Here is a 23,714-nt window from a genome sequence, read left to right as displayed (position 1 = left end):
GCTACGCGCTGTTAGCATCCAGCTGCCGCTGCTCAACACTACAAAGGCAGACAACAATGCAAACCAGCCACAGACTGCATAGGTCACAGCCAGTGATTTTTATACAGAGCGCTACGTGGCGGCGGCGTTACCAATAAAAAAACCTAAACAGCCTACTTACATAGCCCCCATGCTCTCCACAAAAAAAATTACAAATTGTTTTGGGCAGTGGCCAATACAGATTTGAAAATTTTTTTCATAATTACAATGACAAAGAAATGAAATGCACACACTTATCGATACAATGTTGGCAAAAAGCTAAAATTTTCTCACAGTCCATAAAGACAGTCCTGATCATTCATCAAAGTAAAATTGTAGTGTTTTTCTCAAAGTCTGAGTAGTAAAAGAAAATGCACACAGAAGTAGTGGATTTCCATGCAGTCTTAAAGAAGTAGTGTTGTCCTTCCAACTGAAAGACAGTGCTGACTCTTGACATGCAGACAGGTAATGGGCCACAACAGAGCAAACCCACAGCAGAGTCAGTCGAAGTTTTGAAGAATATTGGTAGGTAGGTCATCACAGAGTAGACCCCTTGTAGTCCTGGTAGAGATTACGGTATTGGTGGGCCACCAGAGATGCAGACCCACTATAGACCTTGTAGAAATAATGGTATTGGTGGGTCATCAAAGGTGTAGACCCACTGTAGTCCTTGTAGAGATGGCCAGCAGCCATCTGTTTGACTGTGCAGGCGCACAATCACCATTGAAGAGTCTTACGGATAATATAGCAAGTCCATAACCACCACTTGTGCATTCACAAAAATTGTTTTTGAAATGTCCTTAGAACCAGCAATGCTGTTATCCAGTCCCTTACTGAATTATTAACACACGTGCAAACACTATCAGTCCCTACTTCTCACATATTGTCCACATACTATGACCAACAGAAACGTGTGCAGTGAAATGTAATTTACAAGTTACTTAATTTGATGAACTGGTGTCAATTACAATTTTATAACATAAGAATACAATAACAAAGGTACAAAATACATCTGTAAAGAACATAACAATACAGATAACATTTGCAGTAGTACAGGCTTTACAAAAGAATCGAAATAGCAAATACATCAGTGTTACAAAAATTATAAGTACATACATAAAAGATCAGAATAACTTTTGAAACATCAACTTCACACATGAGCATTAGAACAAAACAGAATAAATAATGTGTAAACATCTTTACAAAGTAAATAACATGTCATTAATGCCAATTATATTTAAGGATAACAGTATTCCTCATCATAGTGAATGTAGCTTAGTATTATAAGAGAAAAAATTCTATGAAACAGTACACAGAGACAGGAAGAAAACAAATACACAAGGGTACACAAACACATAGTGGGATAACACAAAGAAAGGACAGGGTTTGTATTACTGCAGTATTTTACAAACAAAACTTTCTTTACTTCTCAGAGATCTCCCTTCAATCTTCATTATTTCCAAAAAGTCATATCGAAGCCTGCTTTCTGTATTATGCTCACATCCTCTTTCAAAAATAGTTTTTCTCCACTATACACTACTTTTTTGGCCAAACCATTTTCTTATAGCTTCTCAGTGCTTTTCTTCTAATTCATCATAGTTAGATTCTTATATAGTCTACCCCCTCTTAAGCTAACTTAAATCTACTGAGCTCAGATGCTAAACTAAGGGACGAGGCAAAGCAGCAGCACAAAACAAATTAATACAAACAGCAATGTCCCAAAAAAATGGAAATTGGTAAAGCAATTGCAATATTACAACTAATATAAGGCGCTGTGCAGCAAACAAGAGAAACAAATCCCTAGTAAAACTGGCTTAACAGAGTAATACAAAGTCAAATTCAGTAACATTACGCCTCGCACACAGCAGTAGCAAATGCAATAGCTTATAACTAAACATGACAAAGCTCAAGAAGAAAAAAGTATTAGAGTAAAGACATCAATGCAGAAAAGGGAAATGTCTATTCACATATTAATATCTATGTCGTTAAAGTGGTGCACCACAAGAAGTTATCCTACCATAAAAATTACCAAGTGCTTGAAAAGAAAATTATGTATGCAGTTCCTGTGAAGGGAAGTCTTTTTGTGCTCCTTCTTTTTTTTTAAGTACATCATAAAGTTATTATTTACTGCATCTGTAGGCATAAAATAAGTATATTAGTACATCTATTAAATTGTATTTTAACCAATGCTGCAGTGCAGATAGAAACTAGATATTAAACAAAATGAGTAAATAAATATATAAAGCAATCCATATGGCATTTCTCTCAACTAGCAAGACAATAGCCATGTAATGTTTCTCATCGTTTCATTAGGCATTTTAGTAAATATCATAAATTAAGAGATCCACAGTATAATCATATGTTTTCAAGTTTGAGCGTGTCGTATTTGCGATGCTTTTTACAAAGGAATGAATGTCAATAGCGAGGATAATGGCCTCTTTTTTTTTTTTTTTTTACCTGTGTCTCTGAAAGGCACACACTAATGACTTTCTTTTTGTCAGGTGGTTGTCGCGCAGCTGGGTGCCCACGACGCATCGAAATATTTACGACACTAGTTTCCGCTACAGTGGCAGTCTCATATAAAAAAAAATTCACAGGTCAAGAATTTGCGTTACAAATCTGTAGACATAAAATCATTTAAATATAATAGTGTCCAAAAAATTTTCGCCAGCATAGTGATACATTCACGCATATACACTCATTTCATAGCTCTTACAGTACGATTCTCGGTTTCTAACATCCTTTTTCACAAATCAGAGTCCCTAACCACTACTCATTATTTCTTACCTTATTACACATATATATATTCGTCGACACTTCTTCAATATTTCATCATAACAGATACGTAGCATAACCAAATAACTCATATAGCATCAGCTTAAACATACCTCAGCAGCATAATTCACATCGTCGTCGTAATAATAACATCATAACACCACAGTCAAATTCACAAAATCTCTGTAGCTTCCTCCAATAATTTCAAAACCTAAAAAAAAATTCTCTGCTCATGTCAAAAGTGTCATCTGCCTCAAACGGACTTTAAAAATCATGATCCCATACCAAATATGTCATTCAAAGCTCTCATAGTATCACAATGGTTCCGAAAAAATATGAACAGTTCACAAAGTACAGACAAAATACAACTTCGTAAGTATGAAGTTATCCAATGGTGTAATTACGTAAACATCTGTCACTGATGTAGTAAAGTAAATGTTTGTCTCTCTCAGTTAAGTGATCAGATAGCTGTGTAATTTATGTGTTAGAGAAATATGGTACCGATGTGTAAAGTTGTATAAACAAATACCATATTAGCTAGGGCTCCTTGTGCTTGAGAAACACATGGTACACAAAGTAAGCGTGTACCCCCCTGAGGAATAATGCAATTGTATCCTCAGGTGTTGCAGATTACAACAATGGAATGAAATGTATAACAAAAAACTTTCTTTTTAATTCAACAATATTGATAAATAAATGGTTTACATACCAAATTAATCACTCAAATGCGTGCCCTGTAGTGCTAAATGTGCGTTTTGCTGTAAGATAATTCTGTGGAACTGTCGTAGTTATCGTCCTCTGTAAGCAAAGTTCTGCTGAAGTCAATGTACTTACCTCATCATAAACGAAGGTGAAATGCTTTCCGTATAGATATGGTAGTTATTACGTACCTTACCGTGATCCAGAAAGTACTATAATGTAACGTATTGTTGTGCTACGATAAAGGCTGTCTCATTGTAGCTATACCACAAAAGTTACTACTAAAACATGTTTTACTTTCCAGAATAATACAGAAAAACTGTGCAGATATAAAACAGATACACCGCAAAAGCAACAATGTAAATCGTGTCACATATTAGTAGCATCGTGATATAATCGTGTAGCTATTAGAGAAACCAAATGCTAAGTCATCTTTAATCTCATCGAATGAACTTCAAATAAAGAATGTGTTTTCAAGTAAACCAAAATGTTGCATTAAAATCTCATTAGCAGTACTGGTAAATGTTCTAAGTATGTAAGCCTTATAGTCGTTACGAAATCGTGCAACTAACAAGCAAGAATGTACACACACAATAACACTGTAACATCTGTTCACTATAACAATGCATTCGTAATTTCTGTTAAAATCAGTTCTCTTCGTTCTTGACTGGGTATTTAACTTCAAACATTGTTGCATGTTGACAGTTTCTCAGTGTGACAAATTGTACTAGCAGCGTGAAGAAAAATTTTATGGCAAAAACTAAGTTAAAAAGCAGATTATATTTCAATAAACGGTTTTACTTGTGAAATGTGGTGTAAACCTTTACTCTTCCTAGTACACAGAGTTTCAACTTCAACGCAATTATCATGTGGAATACGTCGGTAAAGAATATTGGAGTTTTTCTCAAGGTTAGCGCCTATGTTATTTTTCTCTGAGCCAGCCGGCGCACGTGGCTGCCTGCGGTGCGAGTCATTGTGTGCTATCTCTTTGTTGGCGTGCGTCGTTATTGGGATTTGGAGACCTAACTTCTACAAATTCACCTTGTCGAAAGGACCCTGCTCTATTTTATTCCCGCCAGTTCTGCTGCAATTCAGTTCTGCCGTTACGATCATATTGTCTGTCGTCATGTTGGTAGATTCCATAGTTTCTTTCTTGTCGGTCACGTGGTGGAGAATTTCTCCCTGAATCGTAACTGCGCACTGGATCGTTGCGTCTCAAGTTATTCCGTCTCCCTTGATAATAATTATTTTGGTTTCCATATTGTCTGTTTCTCTGATTGTCTCTGTGATTGTCATTACCGCGGAGAGGTGATCTTTCCCTGTAATAATTACTACTCTGCCAACGGTTGTCATATGTGTGGTGTCTGTTTTGGTCACGATTTACGTTGTAAGAATAGCCTTGTCGTGTATCATTTCTGTCATCACTGAAATTGACGGATGTGACCTGTAATTGTTGTATTACCTGTGTCAGCTGATCTTTTACTTCCCGGATTTCTCTTTGGTGTTGCGTACTAATTTGATTCAGACTTTGTTTGAATTTCCTAATTTGTTCACACTCTTCTGTGTCATTACAGACTACCGGTTTTGTGTCATTCAGATTATCATCTACCTTCGTAGATAAATTAGTGAACTGATCCGAAAGTTCGGCTACTTTCTCCGATAGTGAACACATTTCCTCAGTGTGTTTTTCTGAATCAAGTTTCAGAGTGTCCATTTGTGTTGAAATCGAATCTACTGTGTCCTTTAAGTTTTCCTGAGTTTTTGCAAGTTGCGTAACCGAATCGGTGGATGCAACTCAGTCCATTTTAGCTTGCAAGGTGTCGTGATTTTCACGAACAACAGTTTGCAATTCTTTTATGGCTGTTCGTGATTCTGTAATGCGTTTTCATGCCGCGAAAAAATAGGTTGAAAATGCTCACAAATTTCTGTTTTTACGTCATTACAGATTTTTTGACATTTCGATTCAATGTTATGTAACTCAGTAGTTAAGTCTTCACGTGTTTGTTCAAGTGCGGTGTCTAACTTCCGAAGATTATGTTCCATTGTGTCCAACTGTTGCTGTGTTTGTCTCTGATTTTGTTCCATTGTGTCTAACTTTTGAAGATTATGTTCCATTGTGTCCAACTGTTGCTGTGTTTGTCTCTGATTTTGTTTCATTGTGTCTAACTTTTGAAGATTTTGTTCCATTGTGTCTAACTTTTGAAGCTTTTGTCCCATTTGTTGCATTAACTGTAATAACAGTGCACTGGTGTCTGAAACATGTTCCTCATTGCCATTCAGCAATGCATTTGAACCGGCAATATTTGCAGTTTGAAAAACAGAAAATGTGTCTTGACTTATTTGAGAAAACGGTGAGGATGCAAAACCTGAATCTACACTATTTGCAAGAATGTGTCCTGTCATTTCGGAATCCTGAAGCGAGCTGTTGCCAACCGATCGATCGATAATGCTTCCCTGTTCACTAATTGTTTCACTGTCTAAACCATTGTTTGCAGCCCGCTCCATTTCCATATGTACAATTACCAAATTACTACTTTGAACATTAATTAATTAATTACACGGTGGCGCTAACACACTGCTTTCGTTTTCACTGTCACTTCTCAGTTTACTTTGGAGCCTAGTATTACGTTTTTCACACGCCATTATTGTCACAATATTTCACACGACAACACAAAAAAGCACAATTTGAAGAGCAAAAATAAGAGAACACATTAACGTAGCACTGAAAATAATATCTAGTTAATTGCAAGCGAAGCTGCGAAATACTTGGTGCAACTCTACATGCATGCCACAACTGTTGTACTGTACAACAATGAAAGACTACAACTACAAAGGGGATTCTCTCTACAATTACGCGCTAGCAATAAACAAAATCTGCATTAATTACACAAACTACGAGAAAAAAAATCAGAAGATTCCAGTGAGGTATCCTCGGCTAAGGGTCGACATATGAAACGCCCCTTAGAACAATTATACACGACTGTGCTTAAACTGAGACACAATATTTTTAGCGCAATGGAATCTGACTTCCAAAAATCCCTACGAAAGAATGGCCCTGACTAACAATAACCTATACGTTTCACAAATCACTTACCTCACAAAAATCTTCGTTACTCAAGCTACTGCAATACAGCGAGCGCCACTACTGCCAGCTAAATAAAAGATTCAAACTACGGAAGGCACTAACTACTGATAGGCATAGTTAGCAAATGAAAGATTTTAATAGAGAACAAACAATGTATTTACCTCACTAGTCATAATATATATATATAGCAGTTCATGACACCAATTCTTACAAATTTCAAAACTCCGCCATCTCTCTCCCCACGTCCACCACTGCTGGTGGCTCACCTCCAACTGCGAAACGCTACGCGCTGTTAGCATCCAGCTGCCGCTGCTCAACACTACAAAGGCAGACAACAATGCAAACCAGCCACAGACTGCACAGGGCACAGCCAGTGATTTTTATACAGAGCGCTACGTGGCGGCGGCGTTACCAATAAAAAAACCTAAACAGCCTACTTACAAAATGTCTGAGTACATTCAGTTCTGTTCAGCTGTTTGAAGCTCAAATAACGTAAGATATTTATCAGCACAGTAATTCATAAATTTTTCTAAGGGGATGTTACAATGTAAGTTATGCGCCGTTAGTAAAGTAACTCCTATGTCCCAGCCATTGTCAGCTTTTCAGACCTTGGAGCCGCTACTTCTTCAAGTAGCTCCTCAGTTGTTCTCATGAGGCTGAGGGAATACCGTTCCAGATCAAGTAACATCCTTTCCACACCGAAAATCGAGCCCATATCCTCTGCGTGACAGTTCCACACGTTGACCGCTCAGCTACGAAGGCAGATCGGTTGAGTCCAGTACCCGAGGCACATTTCACCTTTGTTTGTTGAATCAAAATTTTTGTGGAGTGCTATTAATAGTTTAATTCCTTTTACTACTGAAGACGCCAGGGGTGTGAGAGGGTGCTGGAGAGGGGGCTGTAGGGCGTGACACAGGGCAGCTCAAGGTTGCATAGAGACACTGCTGCAATTTGAAAACATTTTATTTACCTCTCCAACAGGCGGTACTGGTGTCAGTCGTCCAGCTCACGTCATATTTCGTTCACTCGGGGGTTTGTTCTCTCAGCTTTGCTGAGGATGCAGGCTCGCTGCCCGTAGACCAGCCACGACGGGCATGCAGCGGATTCTTCGAAAACGGTAGCTCACTGACTTCCGGCGACGAGTAGGTCTTGGTCACATCGACCCGCTTCGTGCGACAGCGGAAAGAGGTTGCTGGTGGATGGATTTCCTCTGCAGCAGCCGAGATGCGACCCCCTGCCTCCGCGCTGCTGGAAGTTGTGGCCCGGCCGACTGCCAGTGGCCTCCGAGTCCCTTGCGATTTCAGACGGTCGAACCGTGGCCTGGCCAAGGAGTGGAACTGTGGTTCTCCGTCGGAAACTTTATGTGGCCGCCCTTGTAGCGCAGCACGATTGTCCAAGAAAGCTGCGACGCTAAAGACACACGTATTACTTGAGGGACCTCTCTTTATACTCGGCAGTGCGCGTATGTTTTGTCAACGCGTCTCTTCGAGTCACGTACTGACATACATTAGGTTAGTGACAGTGCGTTGGTTTCGATGGCGGTTTGCGGCAATAGTTACTCGCAAACCCAGTGCAAGTCGTTTCGGCATCTCTTACGCTCATGTCGGCCCGACATACTTTGCTACTTCACGATGCACTAAATTATTCCTAACGAGACTTTGGCGTACGGCTGCAATCCACGAGCCGCGCGGAATTTGCCGAGCGGTCCAGAGTGCTGCAGTCTTGGACTGTGCGGCTGATCGCGGCGAAGGTTCGAGTCCCCCCTCGAGCATGGGTGTGTGTGTTTGTCTTTAGGATAATTTAGGTTAAGTAGTGTGTAATCTTAGGGACTGATGAGCTCAGCAGTCAAGTCTCGTAAGATTTCACACACATTTGAACTTAACAGTCCACTGCCGCTACACTGCTGAATTTGGAAACCCACTGCCTGTCCTAATAATGCGTTCTGACTGTGCTTAGAGTAATGATTTATTTGGCACGAAAGACTCTCTAGAAAGAAAATACGTTAGTGGTAAAACGAGTTTGGACTCACAATGCCAAGAGGCAAATGATGCTAAATGGAAGGTAATTACATTTTTATTGACAGGGCACTGTAATCTTACCCTCCCACACATCACCATTAAAATTCTCTTAGTCTCTTCATTATTTTCAAAAGTTTCGAGAGGCGTAAGATATACAAAAGAAAAACTTTTTACTCATCTTCATTATCTCGTTGTTGTTGGCTCCAATTTTTCAAAAATGCTTAAAATGGCTCTGAGCACTATGGGACTTAACATCTATGGTCACCAGCCCCCTAGAACTTACAACTATTTAAACCTAACTAACCTAAGGGAATCACACACGTCCATGCCCGAGGCAGGATTCGAACCTGCTACCGAAACGGTCGAGCGGTTCCAGACTGAAGCGCCTAGAGCCGCTCGGCCACACCAGCCGGCTGCTCCACTTTTTGTGTCTAGGGGTACAATCTCGAGGCTGAAATTTTGATTTAACGTTGTGGGTTGCTGATGACTAAATAACTGATGAAGATTAGGCTATATATTTCTTGAACTTTTCTCTTTGTCAGATTATTAAATACCACACTGTTTTTACAATTTCCGCTTCTATCACACCGCAAATTACATTGTTATTATCAATCGCAAAAATTTGTCTGTTTCTATCAGAGGCTTGCCCACTACTACTTACGTTATGCGGAACTCACAATATTCCAAAGAGTTTACATATCTTCTTGACAAATGAAAAGTTATCACCACAGTATAAAATTATTTTATAAATGAATCCAGAAACAAAATTTAATAATTCGCGTTAGATTGGGCAATTAGTAATATGAATTTTAAGTAAGCCAGAAATTTCGTAATTTCAAACATTTCTAAAAGAAGAGTAATTTTAACCATAAGTTCAAATCGATTGTAACAAACTATTATTTTTCAATACATTTCTGCCTAAAACGTATAGTACATCGTACACAAAATCATATGAATTCTTTTAGTGAAACAGCTGAGATAATTTTAACCGATACAAGAATAGATCGTATAAATGATATCGGTTATTTGTATAAAAAAGGGTAGTGTTAGAGGAGCGTGTCCCCTTGCAACACGCAGGAACAAATATGGTCAGCTGAAATTTTCAGCTAACGATATGGGTTATTTTATGGTAACATATTGAAAACCTGTTTTAATATATGAATATGATGTTGGACGCTACATTCCCCTAACAGTGCTTTGCACTGGGATCCCAGCTGCTGTTTTATTGATGCTGACAAGCGTTGCCAAAATCTTGGATCAACATGTGACTCTATGGCTTGATAAAATTTCCCTTCATAATTAAGGAATTTGCAATTGCAATCCTATTGCTCGTATAGAGAAACAGTTTTACCAATGACGTGAATTACGTTTCTAAGGAAGTACGTAGACAAAGATTCATAAGCGTCGGATCAGTCCGCCCTCGTGCCTAGGTGCAACGACATGCTTCCGAGGAGACGTTAAGCTTCAAACTCGACCAGTACCATTATTTTCGGGCAAAAGAAAAAGAACTGTCTTCAGTCGTTCAAAGAAACGCGGGACCATCTTTAAAAAGATGAAATTTAATGAGCCCCACGGTACCGTCTGTGAATGAATCTTGTTCGCAGAAAATCTCGGGCTTTAATTAGAACGAAAATTATTCGTCAGTCTGCGCTGAGATGCGTAAACTTAAAAATTCCTTCCACGTCTTTGAACTGGTGCTTAAAGTGGTGGAGAGTAAGGAGGATACCCCCTCTCTCTTTCAATCGTAGACTTTATTTGCACAAAAGTCGCCCTCGAAGGGATGCTCTTGATATTTTGCAGATGACAACGATCGATTTTTCAACTCTAATAAACTGTTTTAAGGTAAAATGACATATCGTGGAGCGTAAATAAGCAGAGCCATTCTGGTGACCACGTTGCAAGTAACTTCAATAAATTCTTAGAAGTATTTTGAGCAAATATTTTTAAAAATTAGAATTTAGTAGCTGTAAACTGCAAGATTCAACATGGAAGGGTGACGTGATTTACCGCGGGAGGAAATTTAGTGAGACTTTAATGCCGTGTCGCCAGTCTGAAGTAATTATCGAACAATGATGTGACTTTGCAACGAAATTGTTAAGGAGATGACGAGATATACAGGGTGGTCCTCTGATCGTGACCGAGCCAAATATCTCACGGAATAAGCGTCAAACGAAAAAACTACAAAGAACGAAACTCGTCTACCTTGAAGGGGGAAACTAGATGGCGCTATGGTTGGTCCGCTATATGGCGCGGCCATAGGTCAAACAGATATAAACAGCGTTTTTTCTATTACATATTCGTGTAGTACGTAAAGAAATATGAATGTTTTAGTTGGAACGCTTTTTTCGCTTTGTGGTAGATGGCGCTGTAATAGTCACGAACATATGGCTCACAATTTTAGACGAATAGTTGGTAACAGGTAGGTTTTTTAAATTAAAATACAGATCGTAGGTTAGTTTGAACATTTTATTTCGGTTGTTCCAATGTCTTACATGTACCTTTGTGAACTTATCATTTCTGAGAACGTATTCTGTTTCAGTGTGATTACCTGTAAATACCACATTACTGCAATAAATGCTCAAAATGATGTCCATCAACCTCAATGCATTTGGCAATAATTGTAACGACATTCCTCTGAACAGCGAGTAGTTCGCCTTCCCTAATGTTTGCACATGCATTGACAAAGCACTGACCTATGTCAGGCGTTGTCGGTGGATGATGATAGCACACATCCTTCAACTTTCCCCACAGAAAGAAATCCGGGGACGTCAGATCCGGTGAACGTGCGGGACATGGTATGGTGCTTCGACGACCAATCCACCTGTCATGAAATATGCTATTCAATACCGCTTCAACCGCACGCAAGCTATGTGCCGGACATCCATCATGTTGGAAGTACATCGCCACTTTGTCATGCAGTGAAACATCTTGTAGTAACATCGGTCTAACCTTACGCAGGAAATCAGCATACATTGCACCATTTAGATTGCCATCGATAACATGGGGACCAATTATCCTTCCTTCCATAATTCCACACCATACATTAACCCGCCAAGGTCGCTGATGTTCCACTTGTCGCAGCTATCGTGTATTTTCCGTTGCCCAATAGTGCATAGTATGCCGGTTTACGTTACCGCTGTTGGTGAATGACGCTTCGTCGCTAATTAGAACGCGTTCAAAATATCTGTCATCGTCACGTAATTTCTCTTGTTCACAGTGGCAGAACTGTGCACGGCATTCAAAGTCGTCGCCATGCAATTTCTGGTGCATAGAAATATGGTACGGGAGCAATCGATGTTGATGTAGCATTCTCAACACCGACGTTTTTGAGATTCCCGATACTCGCGCAATTTGTCTGCTACTGATGTGCGGATTAGCCGCGGCAGCAGATAAAACACACACTTGGGCATCACCATTTGTTGCAGGTCGTGGTTGACGTTTCACATGTGGCTGAACACTTCCCGTTTCTTTAAATAACTTAACTATCCGGTGAACGGTCCGGACACTTGGATGATGTCGTCCAGGATACCGAGCAGCATACATAGCACACGCCCGTTGGGCATTTTGATCACAATAGCCATACATCAACACGATATCGACCTTTTCCGCAATTGGTAAACGGTCCATTTTAAGACGTGTAACGTATCACGAAGCAAGTACCGTCCGCACTGGCGGAATGTTGTGTGATACCACGTACTTATACGTTTGTGACTATTACAGCGCCATCTATCACAAAGCGAAAAAGTGGTCCAACTAAAACATTCATATTTCTTTACTTACTACACGAATATGTAGTAAAAAATGGGGGTTCCTATTAAAAAACGCAGTTGACATCCGTTTGACCTATGGCAGCGCCATCTAGCGGGCCAACCATAGCGCCATCTGGTTTCCTCATTCAAGCTAGACAAGTTTCGTTCTTTGTAGTCTTTCGTCTATTGCTTATTTCGTGAGATATTTGGCCCGGTCACTATCAATGAACCACCCTGTATGTAAGTGTGGAAGTAATTAAGCTTTCGGTATTTGAGTGGACCTGGACTCCACGACAAACGATTGACCACAGAACAATGAAATTTTGTGGGAACGTTTGGCGAAGACATGCGCAAGAGAAATAACGAATGAACTATTGAAAGAAACAGATTTCAGTTACCACGGGAGAGGCTAACGCGTGTTAACTGCGTACCGTGCTTACGTTTCGGATTACAAACGTTGCTCACTGTAACGGCCACCTGCGCCTGCGACAGGTTGGAAGCGCAGTGGACATTGCTCTGCTGCTCTATGAATCAACGGTGCACCATGGAATGTTCAGCTCGTGCACACGTTGCGTGCAGCATTCTCAACCAAGGCAACAGCAACTTCTACAAAAATTTGTGGCCTAATTGGCCCTCGCCCACTCCAAGACGCAGTTCCCAAATCCCCAGTTAATTCAGACTTGCGAGTAATGTTCTTCAACCCTGGTGTGGAAAGAGGACGTCTCGCATTCGTTTAATGCGTGGCCTCTCTCAAAGAGCAACAACACTATTGCTGCTGTTTTGATAAAACAGCTTTACGCGTAAGGCCCTGCTCACCTTGTCCCGACTCTTGCTGACTGTATTCAACTTTAATCAACACTGATGCTAGTGCCTCAGTCCTAAGTCACTGGGACCGGTGCGTAACGGTTAAGTCATGACATTAACACTACTAACTACGCAAATCCTGCTACACACGGTCTAAGCACTTTTCCTATAAATTTGGGTAAGCATAAGGTAAAGAGTTTTCCGTCTACACTGGCTCAATAAGCAAAAGCTTAATTACATCCGACCTATACATAAGAAAAATACATACCCCACGTCCATCCGATAGAGCATCATCTAAAAATTTAGAGTAAATAGCTTAACAACTTTGCGAGATTTTTGGAAACCCTTCCGCCATTATCTGGCGAACCGAAGGTACTGATTCATAAACGACGACATAATCCTTTTACTCCAGGGTCGCCATGTGTGATATTCTCGCGTGATGATTCACCTTGTGTGTAAATGTATATTCTTTACCGTAGTCGCATGTTCAACGTCATAAGCATAAGAAAGGGAATCCTCGTATAACCATTGGCGAGGAATCACTGATGATGCTTGCTTTCCAAGCACTAAAAGTAGAAGAATTATATCTAACAGGTATGTACTACTGTACGTTGGTAATGAGGTGCAGGTGCAGCACAAACTGTGATAATTTGTGCCCATATTGATGTGTACTGTGGTGACACAATTATTGTGCTGAACACTTCGCAACGCTACATGCTTTAAGAAGGAAATGCGTCTCGGTCAGTCTGACGTACAGGAAGTAGTAGGGTTGGGCTGAGCTGTGAGTGATCAATACTCTTCAAAATTTTCGTTTAATAACCTACTCGGATAATAATTTTACAATCTTTATCAAAACTTAAAGGGGCACTATGTGGCAAGATGAGATAAACATTCTGCACAGACTAATAGCTTCTCAATCAGTCCAAAATACCAACGAGTTACAACAAATATTTAAAAATTGAAAAACAGGTGACAATCTCCAAGGATACCAAACATAATTTAAAAACACTGACTAAAATTACACCAGGGCTATACTCCAAAATAAGAAGAATGAAAAAAAAATTCTAACATAAACTTACCCTAATTAGGGTCACTTGCTAGTGAATCTGCTTCAAAAATTCGAATTTTTTTCTGTCTTAAATCAATATTTAGAGTTTTGTGAACCTAACTGTAGATAAATGAATCGATTCGGACATCAGGAACATGTTTAAAAACAAATTTAAATATATGTCGGTATGCGGCAACGACCGTGTTTCCGCTGCGGTAGGATGTCAGATGCCTCCAAAGAGTTTGCAAATATGTTGGAGGATGTGCCTTATGGAAGAACTGTAAAAATTGAAAAGTTAGAGAGTGCTGATCATGTCCAAGAGAGGACGGGCACACGTTTACGTAAACTAATAAAAGATATGAAGGGGAAAAGCTCAGTGATGCCAAACTAATTAGTGGTCGGGGTCGTCTTACTAAGGAAGATGTGGACAAACTGCAGCTCTGTTATGGATTAGCCATAAGAAGGAATCGAGACAATGTTGAGGCCATGAAGAAAGCAATATGGGCTACCTTTTTTCATAAAGTTTCTACGTATGGCCATCCACAGCATTCTCTCTGTACCCTGGTGTAGACACACAGTGTGGATACAAAAAAACAACAGCAAATGGTGAGACTTATACACATCATCACTTCCTGCCATTTGAATTATTGGAAGCAATTAAGCCGATATACAGGGACCTAAGTCATACTAAACTATTGTCAAGGTGCTTACATGGAAAGACACAAAATGTTAATGAACGTTTCAACCATGTGATTTGGGAACGCCTGCCTGAAACTGTGTTTGTTGGTTTCAGTACCATGAGATTAGGTATATTAGATGCAGTTATTTGCTTTAATGATGGGACAGTTAGCAGATGTGATGTTTTAGAGTTGTTGGGACTAACTCCTGATTTCAATATGAGACAAGCACTGATGGCAGTTGATTCGTTGAGAGTGTCCGAAGGCAAAAAATCGGTTCTTGAGGCAACTAAAGAGGCCAGAATAGCAAAGAGGAGCAAGAAAAGGTAGAGAGAAGATGAGGAGGACACAAACCAAGAATATTATGCAACTGGAGGGTTTTAAGAACAACAGAGTTGAGTAACAGATGAAATGTACATTTAAACTGAATTTTCAGCCATGTTTATTTTACGCAAAACAATCTATTTGAGCTAGAGGTCTGAATTTTTTTTCTGATATTGGCTATTGACTGAAATCATTTGATTGTAGTCTTCTTTTAAGATAAAAAATTGGTAGATGTGTGCAAAAAGTTTTAAGCATCTAAGAAAAGTAGTTAAGAAGTCTATAGAGTTCAAACTTGGCTGGCAGGAAAAGTTATAATTACTGACCGACATTAATGTTTATATAATAAAGTTTATATAAAGCTATTCTAATTATTCTTATACCAGAACCTTCATTCTTAAAACTCTTTAATTGTCCTACAATTTCTTTGTATTCAGAGTTCACGCTATGTAGCTAGATTGTCATAAACGTTATGTAAATTCTTACTGTTTTTCCAGCCGTTCACTGGTAAGTTACCTTAAGCCAGAGTGCCACGTAAAAGCTTGTTATAACCATCAAAAATCTAACACGAAAGTTTGCTCTAAATAATGGTACACACAGTCCGACAGATACCACAGCTACAGTCACCCAGCAACATTACCAGGCTTAACAAATATCAACACAATTCGAGATTACAACAATATGACCAAATGCTTTCAAGAAAACCTCCAATACAGTTGAGAGCTCGTATTCAAAGCGGATTGGTGGCAACAACATTAACAAGAAGAAATAAGGCTTGTGTTGAGTCATGTCAACAGGAACCAGAGTGGTAATACAAGAACTCTAGGGGAATACACGCTAAGGGTTCTTGCTCACATCACTTGGCAACATGTGCGGCAACGTAACTCGGTCCACTGAGTAGTACGGCACATATGAATACAGGGTGGTTATAATTAAACTTTCCCTATTTAACACATTGTAGCATGGAAATTTACAACCGTTCGAAGATCAGACGTGTTATCATTAATAACAATGTCTTGGGAAAGAGAAATAATGCAGAATCAGTTCACGTGAAACACTTTGGATATGCTGCTAAGGTACATAATACCATTACATACCGGTACCATTACTGCTACAAAAAGAGCTCAATATGCCCACCATCATTGTCCAGAAGTGTCTGAAAGTGCGGGAGTGCATTCTGCGCAGTAGAACGAAGTATGTCCGTAGGTATGCTGGCTTCCTCTCTTGATATGCTGCGCTTCAGGTCAGCACTGTATGAATTTCCCTCCGGTAAACGCTGTTCTTTAGGTAGCCTCACAACCAAAAATCACATGGAATGAGATCAGGTGATCGTGCCGGCCAAGCATTTAGAAGCAATCGGCTGGTAGTACAATTGTCTACAAATTTGTGGTAGGCCCATGATGAACGCAGCTGTGAAGCCACACTATACGGTGACACATTCACCACACGGAGGAAACTCATGCACAATGTCAGGAGGTGAGGATCACCACACTCGGCAATTCTGTGCGTTCTCCTCACCCGTCAGAGAAAATGAGCTTCATCTGTCCACAAGATTGTCTAGGGCCAGCCCTCGTCAGCTTCAATCCTTGCGAGAAAGTGGAGAGCGAACTAAGTCAACGCGTCGTTGCACGTCCTGTGGTGCAAGCTGCTGTATGATATGGACCTTGTACGGATACTATTTAAGAATGGTTGGAAGCACCTTCCGAATAGTGGACCACGGGATGTTAAACTGTCGTGACAGAGCACGTGCACTGCCTGACGATCAGGAATTGCGCGCAGCGTTGTCCGCCATAGCAACAGCGATTTCATCAACCACCTGTGGTGCCTCTTCCCACAGCGACGCCCAGTTCTCCAATTGATTCTAACTTTTTCTTGATGCTCCGCACAGCAACTGGAGAAAGGGGACCCTTCCGTAATCCTTTCAGTAGGCGATACTCGCGAAGTGCAGCGGCATCTCTCCTATTGTTTTGATAATAGAGCTTCACCAAGCTCATGTTGATACGTCAACAAGTACATTGCGACTGGTCAGTTGTGTGAGATTATGAATCACGATGACTGATCACAGCACCTGGTGGCCATAGTTGGAACAGGACGGTGGCGCTGTGACGCATGGAAATCATGAACCCCATACTCTGGACATAAATGCTCCCATGTTTGACCCTCGTACTATAGTTAGTTTCCGTGTTATAACGTGTCAAATAGGGAAAGTTCAACTATAGCCACCCGGTACACTAAATAACTAGCACGTCATACTCAGAAACAGGAGTAACTTTACAACAAAAGTTACCATGGATGCAACAATCATTACTGTCTCTAGCACTGACTACAAGCGTGTATGTGCACAGAATTAAATCTCCTCTCTTGTGTGAGCATACTACCGATAGTACCGGGGAGATAGTTAACAACTTGCATTACGAGTGTAGGGAAGCGTTCCATGACAGGACACTCATGCAGCTCAAGACACTGCCTTCCACAAACCGACAGGACGCAGCTCTGTAGAAAAAGGAACAGGGCGAGACGTAATTCCACTGCTCGACCAGCATACTCTTCTTACCGGCTGCCGAAAATACAATGAAGTGACAGAAGTCAAGAGATAGCGACACGCACGCTTACAGATGGCGGTAGTATCGATTGCACTAGGTATAAATGGGCAGTGCATTGTCAGACTGTCATTTATATTCAGGTGATCCATGTGAAAATATTTCAGACGTGATTTTGGCCGCACGACGGGATTTAATAGATCCTGGATCCGGAATGGTAGCTGGAGCTACACGCGTCGAACATTCCATTTCGGAAATCATTAGGGCTTACAATATTCCGAGATCAACAGTGTCAAGAGCGTACCGAGATTACCAAATTTCAGGCATTACCTCTGACCAAGGACAACGGAGTGGCCGACGGTCTTCACCTAACGACCGAGAGCAGAGGCGTTTGCATAGTGTTGTCAGTGCTAACAGACAAGCAATACTACGTGAAATAACCGCAGAAATCAATGTGGGACGTACGACCAACGTATCTATTAGGACAGTGTGGCGAAATGAGGCGTTAATGGGCTATGGCAGCAGACAACCGATGCGAAATCCTTTGCTCACAACACGACATCGGCTGCAGCGCCTCTCCTGGGCTCGTGACCATATCAGTTGGCCATATGATGGTGCAAATAGTGGAACAGTGCTATTACTGTGTAAGTTATGGAAATGAGAAACGAAGCGACATGCTGTTCCAATGCTGTCAAGCAAATAACAGTGGCCGTGAAGAGACCGGCACCATTGGAAACATTATCGAACATAGAGAAACGAGGTAGTACGACATTCAAAGAAATTTCGAACTTGCAGCCGACCATCGTTCACAATACAGCACAATATTTCGACTGTGAATCTGCTAGTCACCCTCAGGTGCACCATCGAACACTGATGAAGACTTTCCCTGTCTCGTAAGTTATTAGCATGAAGTATGTGTTCGACTTGCTATAAAGAATAATTACAGAAGAATGGAAAAGAAAATTGAGGATGTGTTAGATAACGATCAGTTTGGCTTAAGGAAAGGTAAGGAAACCAGAGAGGCAGTTCTGAGGTGCGGATAGTGATGGAAGCGAGAGTAACGAAAAATCAAGACACATACATAGAATTTGTCGACCTGCAAAAGGCGTTCGACAATGTAAAAAAGTGCAAGATGTTCGAAATACTGAGAAAAATAGGGGTAAGCTATAGCGAGAGACAAGTAATATACAATATGTACAAGAGCCAAGAGGGAATATTAATAGTGGACGACCAAGAACGAAGTGCTCGGATCAAAAAGGGTATAAGGCACGGACGTAGTCTTTCGCCCGCTGGTGTTCAATCTGTGCATCTAAGAAGTAATGATGAAAATAAAAGAAAGATTCAGGAATGGAATTAAAATTCAAGGTGATAAGATTTGATGATGACATTGTTAGTCTGAGTGAAAGTGAAGAAGAATTACATGATATGTAGAATGGAGTGAACATCTAATGAGTACAGAATATGGACTGAGAGCAAATCGAAGAAAGACGAAAATAATGAACGTAGTAGAAATGAGAACAGCGAGAAGCTTAACATTAGGATTGATGCTCGCGAAGTAGATGAAGTAAAGGAATTCTGCTACATACGAAGTAAGATAACCAATGAAGGACAGAGCAAGGAGGACATCAAAAGTAGACTAGCAATGGCAAGAAGTGTATTCCTGGCCAAGAGACGTCTGATAATATCAAACATACCCCTTAATTGGAGGAAGAAATTTCTGAGAGTGTACGTCTAGCTACAGGATTGTATGGCATTGAAAAATGGACTTTGGGAAATCCGGAACAGAAGATAATCGAAGCATTTCACATGTGGTGCGACATATGAATGTTGACAGTTAGGTGGACTGATAAGGTAAGGAATGGGGACGTTTTCAGCAGAATCGGACAGGAAAGGAATATGTGTGAAAAACTGACAAAGAGAACGGTCAGGATGGTAGGAAATCTGTTAAGACACCAGGGAATGACATCCATGGTACTGAAGGGAGCTACAGAGAGCAAAAACTGTAGAGGAAGACAGAGATTGGAATACGTCAAGCAAATAATTGAGGACGTAGGTTGCAAGTGCTACTCTGAGATGAAGAGGTAGGCAGAGGTAAGGAATTCGTGGCCGTCCGCATCGAAGCATTAAAAAAAATGTTCCTCAGATGTTGTAAGGTCATGCTGATAGTGAAATATCGTGCAGTGAAGTACAACCAGGCACAAAATTTCTCTGAATATTAATTTCGACATGTAAATTTTGAAACTGATACATTTTACGAAATTTACAGCTACCTTCCTGCGTTGACTGTTCCCTGTATAAGGACACTATTTGCGAAAGATCCAGGTATGACTACATGACTCATCTTTAGAAGTGAACCACAAATTAGGATAAGCATGTGAAAGCATATCGACAGCGTTTTGCCCAAAGGATCTATGTTGAGATTCACCTTATTTGAATTTGCGAAACCACTTGTGCCAAACGTACATCTTATAGTTCTGTGTATATAACTTATTTTTTGTAACTAAACTTTAAACATATTTAGTTCACAACTAGTTTCATTAAAGTATGGAACCTCCTGTAATCATTTAGGCAAACTGAGTAGAAACTATCATGCTTTTGTTTATTAACCAGTTTCCATTATCCTTTGTGGCAAGGCAGGCACAAAGAATGAAATGCCTGCATGGCACGTTTAGAGTCCTGGAGCCCTTTTATCAAGTTTCTAGACGGAGGTGTAGTAGCTGTAAATGAAAATATTGCATGCTTTATCTGACAGGACACGCTCAGGAAAGGACGAGGTCACCGTTTGCCTCGGAATATTTCCATCTCTCCTTATTAAGATACAGTCGTTAGGCAAAATGAAATCTTAGGCCTCCAAAGATTGCCCCCTCCCGCTAATAAAACACTTTATAAGCAGTATTAAATATTCAGAAATACAAACCACAAAAGAAACTGAACGTGACAAACGGCCAGGAAGGACTGTCGTCCTATAGATGTGCCGAGCACGGTTAACAGCTGCCGCCTGGGCCAGCAGCGTGCCTCATTACTAAAAGCTGAGGAACTGCTTGTACGCTCGTTTCCCGTACCGATCGTGTTTTCCGCAGTTTCGTAAAGACCGAACGGCTAGGATCAAGGGTCCTGAATTGCGTGGGTATGTGGATGCATTCTAGTAAAGGTCGCTCCTTTTTCTTTGACGTTTAACCCTCAAGTTGCTTTGCAGCCCTACGCCATTCTCCTGTCCTCCTCTTCATTTTCGTATGTGTAGAACACCATACACCACTCATGTTTTGTTGCATGTATGACATTTTCGACCTCCCTAGCGATTATAGTAGTCGTTGTTCAGAATTCACCTGCGCTCAGACCCTGTACTGTGCCCTTTAGACGCGGTATGAGGCAGAGCACACTCAACTAAATCACGTCACACAGACGCGAGATTTCTATGCATTACGCTGTCGACTTGAGTAATCGCCGAGGAGATGCAAAGAACAGCAGAGAGAATCATGTCAGGAGCAGATAAAAACAGCAAACCTGTCGCCAACTCGAACGTCAGTTCGACAAGCTTATAATTCATTGTCCTCTTCCAACCATTGAACTGACTTCCACAGCCATTTTTAGGGAGACTCACAGTTTAACATGGGGTCCTAACTATCGTTCAGTATGACATTTTTCTCTGTAACAAGTACTGCCAAGTTACAGTGAAAAACCCTGCAAATGGCTGTTTTACAGGTTCAAATACCGGTCCGACCATCCTGGTTTGGATCACAAAGTAACACCACCAGGTATGAAAGCAGAGCGTAAAGGTAGTTTCTTTCTCGTTTATAGTAAATTCCGGACCTGTGACAGGCTGCAACAAGCTGCTGTGCTTTCACCACGTGCAGGTAGACAAAGCGCATCCATTATCCTTTTGGCCTCGCTATTGTGGAGCGGAAAGAACAGTGTGTAACTGTAATTATCAGCTTCTCTGTGTTGTATGCGAATATCACGAAGAGCTCCATTGTATCCAAATCTCTCTGACTGATGTCACTCTCTCTGTGAGAGTATGTGCCAATGTCTTATTTAAGTGTTCTGTGAAGTTATTCGTCTGTGTATGGCATGAAGTTTTCTTTCTGTGGGTGATGAAATTACCTCTGATACTAGCATCGACTGGAAAACTTTTACACGATCAGAGATCATCACATCGTGCGCTGTGCTCCAGAACGATCTCTTCTACAAGAAACTTCGCAGCTTCTGGAAATTCGGCATTCGACACAGCTTCGTTATCACCATAGCAGGTTGAAATAGTCAATGCAAACTATTATCCATTGATTCGTATATTTCGACTTCGGGAGCGTTCCTAAGAGATCGATTCCAATTCAGCGGAATAGAGCTGTGGTTAGCTGGTTGGTACCAGATTCCCCAAGTGTAACTGCAGCACTTCGTTCTGTCGTTGGTTTTCCTTACAATTTATTACAAAGTTCCTTGTAAACCTTTTGGGATGTGAGGTCGTGGTACAAGAAACTTTTCCGTTCCTGACGTTTCGTCCAGGACTGCGCTGGACATCTTCAGAGGCGCTTTTCCGCTGAGTCTTTCCGACTGACTGGTCGGACGCCCGAGAGAGACATATACACTGTAGGATAGGGGGCGTGGTCGAGGTAACACATCATGAGGAGAGATAATCCTGGCTAAAGATAAAATATAACTATCGATTGTCACCTTGGTAAACATAAAATTGTCTAGCGATTCTGCAGAGCTACTGTCCATATGTCGCTAAGTTTCATTGCTTCCCCTTTCCTATTAAAATTATCCTGGTGCGTATAAATTTCAGTGGCTTCTCTACATAGTCGTGGATAATAATTTGACGTTGTAGATAAAATTTCTGTTTCAGAAAACTTCAGTTGTGGTTTCCTGACTATTTTCATAGTCGCCAAAGACTTTTATCCTCTTTTAGCCGTGTATTTACGCTCCTCTTGGTAACACCAATATAAACTTCACCACATGTACACGGAATTTTGTGTACACCACATGTCACAGATCGGGGTACTTGGCTTCTTCTAAAATGGTTCAAATGGCTCTGAGCACTATGGGACTCAACTGCTGTGGTCATTAGCCCGGTAGAACTTAGAACTACTTAAACCTAACTAACCTAAGGACATCACACACATCCATGCGCGAGGCAGGATTCGAACCTGCGACCGTACCAGTCCCACGGTTCCGGACTGCGCTCCTAGAACCGCGAGCCTTGGCTTCTTCTCTTTGTTGGTCTAAAGACCGGTCTGATGTTATGTGCCTGTAAAATTTTACCGATCTGACCCTTTACTTTTTTAATAAAGGGAGAGAATCCGTATTTTTCCGTCGTTGTGGTTCATTCTTGTCCTTCGGTCTTCTGTTCCTTGGTCGCAAAATTCTCTTACCTCTTTCCTTGAGTAGTCATTTTTCTCGAAGGGCTGCTTCAAAAGTTTTATTTCAGCGTCCAGGTGTTCCGCTGTGGATATCCGCTCGGCTCTACCGACAAGTAAGACAGCTTTCTTTTGTTTTGGATTGTGATTGGAATTTTTATGCAAATATCTATTGGTATGTGTTACTTTCCGAAAAACTTATGTTCCAAACTTCCATCGGAGCATCTCATAACTAAAACATCCCAGAAAGGTATTCATTATCATTTTCCATTTGCATGGTGAACTGGATTTTTGGATTAATTTTGTTTGGATGATCAAAGAATTCGTCGAAAGCCTTTCTACCATGGAGCCAAACAATAAATGTGTCATCTACTAACCCATTCCAGCGAGATGATTTTTTATTCGCTTTGTCCAGAGCCAATTTTTCGAATTTCTCCATACAGATATTAGCGGTCGCAGAGCCTAATGGGTTACCTATCAACTGCTACGCGGTCAAGTTGCTCATAAAATTTATCGTCGCACCGGAACTGACTCGATGTAAGGCAATGTCTAAAAAGGGCAGTTAAATCTCTTGGAAAAATATCCGTTATGAAAATCATAACTTCGTTGATTAGAGACTAGTGAATAAG

This window comes from Schistocerca gregaria, chromosome 4 (assembly GCF_023897955.1).
Source record: "Schistocerca gregaria isolate iqSchGreg1 chromosome 4, iqSchGreg1.2, whole genome shotgun sequence".
NCBI classification, from domain to species: domain Eukaryota; kingdom Metazoa; phylum Arthropoda; class Insecta; order Orthoptera; family Acrididae; genus Schistocerca; species Schistocerca gregaria.
This window is presented reverse-complemented; position numbering follows the sequence as displayed.